This window comes from Lactuca sativa, chromosome 4 (genome assembly GCF_002870075.4).
Source record: "Lactuca sativa cultivar Salinas chromosome 4, Lsat_Salinas_v11, whole genome shotgun sequence".
NCBI lineage: Eukaryota > Viridiplantae > Streptophyta > Magnoliopsida > Asterales > Asteraceae > Lactuca > Lactuca sativa.
In genome coordinates this window covers 204,591,480-204,600,630 of record NC_056626.2, presented here as the reverse complement: position 1 = coordinate 204,600,630, position 9,151 = coordinate 204,591,480, and positions in this window count along the sequence as shown.

The following is a 9,151-nucleotide window of genomic DNA, read 5'->3' as shown; positions in this document are numbered from 1 at the left end:
TGTCAACCGACATGTCTCATGAGATCCTTAACTAGGTTTACATGAATATTGTATTACACCGTGTATAATGTTTCCATGTACGTTTTATGTTTGCAAGCCCAATGAGTATGTATGTGAATGTACGAGGCCCAACAGACATGTAGAAGGACAACTAAGGCCCACTAAACATGTAAGTTATTTTTAGGCCCAATAAGCATGTAAATGGACCACTAAGGCCCAATTAATATGTAATGTATAATCCATGCCCAATAAAGATATAAATGGACCACTAAGGCCCAATAAACATGTAATGTATAATCCAGGCCCAATAAGCATGTACATGGACCACTAAGGCCCAATAAACATGTAATGTATAATCCAGGCCCAATAAGCATGTCAATGGACCACTAAGGCCCAATAAACATGTAACCAATGTATTTAGTTCGTTTGTTATTACATTGTTTGTTTTAGCTCGATTGTTTACCAAAATGACATAAAAGCCCACTTTTTGTAATGATGAGATTTTTGGCCCATTAAGCCGAAAATTTACAATTTAGGCACATTTTTGGGTAAGATTGACACTTTAGGTCCCTTAAGAGCAAAAGTTTACATTTATGGGCTTATTTCAAATAAAATGACATTTTTAGCCCACTTTTGGTAAAAATAACATTTTCGGCCCAATATCATGAAAATTGACATCTTTGGCCCATTTATATAAAAGTTTACGTTTTCGGCCAACCTAATAAAATTGGCATATTCAACCCTTTTTAACTGAAAACAACATCTTTGGCTCAAATTTGTTTAAATGACAATTTAATATACAAAAGTCATAATTTTTCAAAGTCGACCCAAAAAAACCGTGAAGGCCTAATTTAAGCCCATTTTGTGAAAAATTTACTCTTTTGGCCCTTTAAAACCATGAATATCATAAAGATCCATTTTTATATAAAAATGACTCTTTAGTCCTTGAAAACCGAAAGTATCATAAAAGCTTCATCTTTTTGTTTATTTGTCAAAAATTGTCCCTTTACAAGATTTTGTTTAGTTTTTCAACATCCTTAACATGTTTAACACTTCATCTTTATGGTAAGTTGCATAAAGTGATTTAGTTTACAAATATTGTCATGTTTTCATAGAGTTTTCGAGATTTATGAAGTTTCATCACATAATCACAACATATAACCTAGAAAACACACTTAAATATGCACAGATACATAGATCTATCACATAAGCAACTTGTATTCTCCCTGAAAACATAGTAAAAACTGAAAACAAGGGGTATGAACTCACCTTGCTTTGATGTTTTTAGTGTTTGGTGATGAGATGAGGGGATCTCGGCCCTAGCAAGCTCTTGAGAAGGATTTTCGAACTTAGATGGTTCTAAGAAGCATGATTCACGAAAACATGGGTGTAAGAGGAGTGAACGAGTTTAAAGATGAAGTATATTAACTTGGGTTTGTAAGATCGTACCATAATATGAAGCTTGAAGTAATTCTCTTGGTGATCTGCCTTATACCCATGATTTTCTTGAGAGGAAAAAGGGTGGAAGAGTGTTGGATGATTGAGAGAATAAGGGTTGAGTTTGAAACGAGAAAGAGGTTAGAGAGTGAGAGAGTAGACAAGAGATAGAGTGAGAGATAAGAGGGAGTTGGAAAGTTGAACTTGGAGAAGAGTGAGTTGATTTTGCATGGAGGTAGGGGATTTATTGATACATGATGGATAACAAGCCTATGTAACCTCTAGTCCATAGTGAGGTGTCATGCAATTAGTTAGTTAATCTTTCTCTTTTTCTGAATTATTATTGGGCCGAGAATAGGGTAAGGAGGAAGGAAATGAGAAGATTTGGGCCCTCACTTTTCTTATTTCGAGTTTGTGAGGCCCAAAATTATTATTTTTTGGCCTATTGGGCCTTTATGAGGGTTCACAGCCCAATGAAGCTCAAGGATGTAGTTTACGGCCCATTAGGGATTATGAAACTAGGTATGGCCCATCATGGCCCATTAGAAATAAGATGGATCATTCTAGGCCCACATGACCCAAAATGCCTTAATTTCATGGATGTGTGTCCAATTAGAGCTCAAATAGGGTTCCTAGGCCCAAAGTAGTCAAATTGAGGTTTATTGGTCCATTAGGCCCAATAAGAGAATCCTAGTCCATAATGATTTTGAACCGGGATATTTAGGGTTTTCAATCCATAGTTGTACATATGAGATGCATTGTATTAGGTTTTGAACTTCAATCAAGAGGTTGGATTCAAATGGATGGTTTCATGGTAGCATACAACATGATATTCCCTTAGAGTACAAGTTTTTACAATAGCTGATGTTTACATGAAAACAGAATTCCCTAGCTGAAAATGCTAGTTGTGACAGAATACGCATGGGCATCCATTGAAGGACCAAATGGTCCCTCAATCAGATAGTATAAAACCATGTACATCTTGTTCCCTTGGAAAGTTAATTATAAAACATTCTCCAATGAAAGTTGAAAAGGAGACACCTAGATTTCTTAAAGGAATTCTAGGTGATATATGTAGACCGATTCACCCACCATTTGGACCATTTAATACTTTATGGTCTTAATAGATGCATCCAGCAAATGGTCTCATGTTTGCCTATTATTAACTCGTAATATGGCATTTGCAAAGCTTCTTGCCCAAATTATTAAATTAAGGGCACATTTACTGATTATACTATCAAAAGAGTGAGACTTGATAATGTTGGTGAATTTACTTCACAAGCATTTAATGACTATTGTATGTATGTAGGAATTGTTGTTGAGCATCCAGTTACTCATGTACACACACAAAATGGTTTAGATGAATCACTGATTAAACGTCTCCAGCTAATAGCTAGACCATTGACGATGAGGACCAAGCTTCCTATTTTTGTTTAGGGCCATGCAATCTTACATGTTGGATCATTGATACGCATGAGACCAAGTTCATATCATGTATATACTCCACTACAACTTGCTTTTGGTCAAGCGCCAAATATATCCCATTTGAGAATTTTTGGGTGTGCAGTATATATCCCTATTGCACCACCACAACGGACAAAAATGGGTCCTCAAAGAAGGTTTGGAATATATGTTGGTTACAAGTCAATATATCTTGAACGATTAACATATGATGTTTTTACAGCAAGCCTAGCGGATTTACCAATTTGATGAGTAAAATTTCCCATCATTAGGGGGATAAAAGAAGATTCTAGAAAAGGATGTGTCATGTTATGAGCCTTCTTTATCATATATTGACCCTCTCACAAAGCAATGTGACATGGAAGTTCAAAAGATAATGCATTTCCAAGAAATGGGAAATCAATTACCTGATGCATTTATTGACACAAAAAGGGTGACTAAATCATATATACCAGCTATCAATGTTGCAACTCTAATTGAAATTCTATATGGACAATCTGATGATAAACTCACTCAAGAGTCTAAAACACACCTGAAGCGTGGAAGGCCATTTGGTTCTAAGGATAAGAACCCACAACAAAGAAGAGGAGCAGAAAATACACTAGATCATGAGGAAAATGTTCCAAGAGAAACAAGAATTATTCAAATTCCCCCAGGAAAGGAGGATGATGCACAAAATTATGGTCAAACAAATAGAATATGTGACCAAAATGAAACTGACAATATAAGTGCAATATTTTCATATTCAGTCGCATGTGATATTATGAATGATGATCCCGAACTATAATTTGTCGTTGAATGTCAAAGAAGAAATGATTGGGCTAAATGGAAGGAAGCTATACAAGTTGAATTAAAATATGTTAACAAGAGAAAGGTTTTTGGGACCATTATCCTCACACCTGGAGTTGTAAAACCATTAGGGTATAGATGGATCTTAGTATGAAAAAGAAATGAGAAAGACAAAATTGCAAGATACAAGGCCAGACTTGTTGCTCAAGTTTCTCTCAAAGACTTGTAATTGATTATGAGGAAACTTATTCACCGGTAATGGATGTAACCAGCTTTAGATATTTAATCATCTTGGCAGTCTCTAAAAAATTTAGAGATACGTGTAACATCCCGGGCTTTTAGGTATTTTCAAATCCTCCCTTGATTATTATCTTTGTCATTTTTTTAGTCCTTGGGATTAGAAGGTTGAAGCCTTGAGATGCCCTAATGGCTATTTTTGCAATTTTGGTCAGGAGAAGCACGCTAAGCATACATAAGGGTACATCGGGCGTACACTTGTGTACGTTGGGCGTAATCATGTCAGATGAAAACCTAATATTTAGGGTTTGTGTGGTATATAAGTGTCCTTATAACTAATTTCTCCAACCATTTTCAGCCTCCATATCATTAAGTCGTTTTCCAAAACCCTATCCTTGTGTGTGTGAGTTTAAGTGTGTGCGAGGGTTCTTTATGTTGAGAAGAAGAAGAAGAAGAAAAGATTCCCTGAAGAGCCTTGGTGTGGATTCAATCTTTGGATCTGAGATCTTCATCTCTTGGCGAAGCTCCATAAGGGGAAAAGCCCTTACCTTTACACGTATTTTTCCCTTAGATCTTGAATGGAAGTTTTATGTGTGCATAAGTCCCTTTTCTTGGTCTTGATGAGTTGAGCTACACTAAGACCAAAGGAACTATCCTTTCAGAAGGTTTAGGGTGTTTTAGAACATAAAAATGCTTGTCCTATTTAGTGGTTGTATGCATGTTATAAAGGCCTTAAATGGTTAAGACAAGAAAGGGTTTTGAGTCTAGGGACTTATTGGGCATGCCTAACCATAAAGTTGGAAACTTTATGGTTTGGGACATATTGTTGGGTGTAGATCTGACTTGGTACATCTGGACGTGATGTATTAAGGACTTAATGGAATTTTTGCATGGCCACAGTGTAACGCCCGTAGATCCGGGCTAGTCAATTTAGAGGCAATAAGTGTCGAAAACGAAATTTCCGCAAAAGATTATTTATAATAAATAGTCTTAACCAAGTTTTAGAATATGTCTCAAGGTTTCCATACATATAAAGAACGCCGAGATCCGAGTTATAACGAAGAAGTTATGGCCCGTCGAAGTTTTACGGCAAAACCGACACGGCACCGGGAGACGTAAATAGTGAATTTATGATGGAGGAATTTTTAGCCTTAGTGATCTAAACGAAAGTCATAGAATATTTTAAGCCAAGAAAATTCATAAAAAGAACGCCCAAATCTGACTTCGTATGAAGAAGTTATGATTTTTCTAAGATTCGGCTTAGCAGTGCGTGACCCGAAACTCGAATTTTAGTTCGAGCAGTTTTTGGCTTATGCGACCTAAATGAGAGTTGAATATCTCATTAATAGGAACTCAACGGTAAAAAGATGGACGAAAACGGAGTCCGTATGAAGGAGTTACGAATTCTTCACGGTCATTTAACAGTCTAAACACCTCATACTGTTAAATTTGAGATCGGTCGAGAATTAGCCGATGGAGTCTAAATAAAAGTTGTAGATATTGATTTTTCTTATTCTTTGAAAAAAAGAACGTCAAAAACAGAGCTCGTATGCAAGATTTATGATTTTTCTAAGTTTGAAGGCCGATACGCGATAGGGGTGACGTGGCACCACTAGAATTGGACACGTGGCACCACCAGAAGGCCACCACATGCACCAACTCGGCGAGTAGGTCCCCCTACTCGGCGAGTCCATCAAATATTTTCACTACAAATAGAGGTGTCGGGTCTAGCCTCTTCTTCACACCTCCCAAACTCACTTTCTCTCTCTAGTTTCTCTCTCTAGCCTCCCAACCCCCCCCCCCTAAAGCCTAGGTAAACCCCCTAGCACCCGAAGGAAGCCCCAAGGCTCCCGGAGCCCTGAGAAAAGATCCTTTAGGCTCGGGAACGCTGCTCCAGCGAAGCCCGGTTTTCGAGAAAACCCGCTGTAAGTGAGCTATGCCTACCCTATCTTTAGTATAGCTTATGTTTTAATATAGTAACGTTATTAGGAACTTATAATGAGTATTTGGGCTATTATTATGAGTTATATTGAGTGTTATTTAATGCTTATATAATAATAATAATAATAGCTATACTATTAATTTGTCGCGGTTATTGTTAGACTAAACCCTAGTGGTATTGGTATTAGGTTTTATCGAAGGAAAATTGTTTTGAGAGTATCGAAGCGTTGTCCGAGTACTGCATCACCACCTTTCAGGTGAGTTCATGGTCCCCTTCAACTTACACATAGATATGAAGTATTTACTATGTGCTATGTGTGCATATTGTCTGTTTACTTGTTGTCTATGCTCGGTGAAAGATTTTATACATGTTTCAAATGATTTAAACTATATATGTATTTTATATCTACGAAAATGTTGAGGGAAAACATGAGTAGATATAATAGACGAAATATGAGTTGTACGATGAGTTGAGAGGTGATACAGACCATGAGGTATGGGTGAGAGGTGTACGATGTGAGAAGCTTTTTCTCAAACGAAGTCCCCGTCGTTTAGCAGAGTATGGATGACAACCACAGACTATTCTAGACAGTCCAGTGGAACACTAGCAGGCTCGCAACCTGTAGGTGTTGTGAACAATGTGTTCACCCGGTGTACTCTAAACCTTGGTGACCATGCAGACTTGGTGCCTAAACATTGGTGACCATGCAGACTTGGTGCCTAAACCTTGGTGATCATGCAAACTTGATGCCTAAACCCTGACGACTATGCAGACTTAGTGCCTAAACCCTGGTGACTATGCAGACTTAGTGCCCGTTGTGTAAACCATGGCAACGATGGACTTCGTGCCGATTCCTTTGGATGATCTTTAGGAACGAATGAATGAGGAATAAGCTGATTCTTAGGGTAGATCCTTAAGAATAGAGAATATAATGGGGATGGGTAATGGGGTTTAATTGCTTGATTGTTTAAACATAATAATTATATTATTGTGGGTTGAAAACCCTGTGTACTCACCAGGTTTCCCAACCTGACCCACTAAGTTTATTTATATCACAGGTGTTGATATGAAGTCACATTACACTAATAGATTTAAAGAGATGTAGATCACTAGTGTGAATAAATGTAAGTTCTGTTTATGCTTATGTTTATGTATTAACGATGACATCCCAAACGTTTTAAAATGAATAAAATACGTTTCTTCGAAAATGTTTTATTAACGTATTTATCATGTTTTTCTAGGAACAAATTCCACAACATTTTTATTAAAAGAAGTACTCTGATTTTTATAAAGCATAAACAAAATCGGTCTTTTCTGGTCGTAAAAATGGGGATGTCACACACAACGTAAGTTGGGCGTACCAATGCATACGTCAAGCATAGGTGGTCAGCGTCACCTTTTCTGGTCAAGGAGGGTACGCTGAGCGTACAACTAAGTACGCCCTATGTACTCATCCTGTTGAGCTTAGTTATTTTGGGCTTCGAGTATGGGGCCATCCATTGGGATTTTGATGCTTGGGCCCTATTGGATCATCTGGATAAGTGTAAATTTAGGCTAATTATAGGACCGGATCTTTGGGCGAGGCCCAATAAGGGGTTTGGGCCCAATTTGGAAAATTAGGTCAATCATGGGCCTTTAGGTAATTGGGTCTTTTGGATCTAAGATTTGGACTTGGTTCTTGGCCCAATTAAGGAAAGGATGAAGAGGAAAATTAACCTATGTTTGGGCCCTTAGTCAAGAGTGGTATTCCAATTGTTGATTAAGTGTCCATTTATTGTGATAGTTCGGGATTTTCGGTGAGTCAGCAATTGGAGGTTTCAATTTAGTTCGACATTGTGAGGTGAGTGTTCCTTACTATACTTGTGGGGTCAAAGGAACCAAGGCCAACCCTTTTCGATTGTATTCTGATTATTGCATGATTGAGTATTTTGGTGATCTGTTAGATCTGTATCCTGATAATAGGATGATGATATACTTAGTGATTTGTAAGATCTGTCTATTTATCTGATTGATTGGTTATATGTTTAGTTGTTATGTATATGTCGACATGTTATGTGTGGTTGGGTTGAGGCGGACCTGCTTTTGCTGAAGGACAACAGACCCAGGGCGTTCCGGATAGAATGAAGGCTAGTAGGGCGTACCAGTCAGGCCGAAGTCCCGGAGAGCGTACCAGATAGACTGTAGGCCGGTGGCGTGTTCCAGTCAAACTGAAGGCTCTAAATGCACGATGTTTGTGATATTATTCTGATTTATGTATTGTGATTGGTATTTTGGCGGAACTCACTAAGCTTCGGGCTTACAGTTTTGAATTATGTTTCAAGTACTTCTGAGGATTGTGGGAAGGCGAAGGCATGATCGTGCACCTCCTCATATTTGTTTCATGATTTTTGGTATTTCTTTAATATTGAAATTATTTTGAAAACAAATTGTAATACACAATGTTTTTGGAATTATTGAAAAGTTTAAAATTTTTCAAATTTTTATGGGTGTTATAAGTTGGTATCAGAGTCTTGGTTTGAGTAAATTGGAAGAGCATTCGTGTGAATCCAGTCTCTAACTAAGGAAAAGATTTTCAAAATGATTTTCAATCGGTTTTCAAAATACTAAAGGAGGATGCGATGTGTACGATCAGCCGGAGCCAGTAAGTAGACCCCAAAATACCATGCTATTATTTGATATTGTGATATGTTAGAAAAGCATGCTAGTGATAGGCTAGGGATCTTTAGGAATTGCATGATAGAATTATCTGATTATATGATGCCTGATAGCCTAGGACCTTTCTATTATGGAATTGACATCATTATTGTAGTTGCTTAGTGTATGCATCATGGTTACATATAACTAAGATCTTATAGCCTGGGAATGTTTGGTTTGGCCTTATTTCCTGTTCTTGTTTGATGAAGCGCTTAGGGTAGGATCAGATATTCGAATGTCTATAGGGTCCAATGTTATATATGGCTAGCATACACGAGTGCTGCAGGGTTGGTGGAAGTTTCATGGATGAGTCATAAGGAGTCAGTCAGCAGTAGTGAGATGTTTAGCCTTTCCTCTAGGAGTGAGGACTGAGTGTTTGTCTATGCTTTGGAGTATTTTTAGGGCGCGGTGATGATCCTTGAGACATATGCGGGTAGGTGTGGAAGGTAGTATGGGCCCATACTACTGGAAGCACAGGACCAGTACGCGTAACAAGGAAGTCACCGCCCCAAGGGATTTTGTGACATCCCTATTTTTCACTGCCAGAAAAGACCAATTTTGTTTATGCTTTATAAAAATCAGAGTACTTGT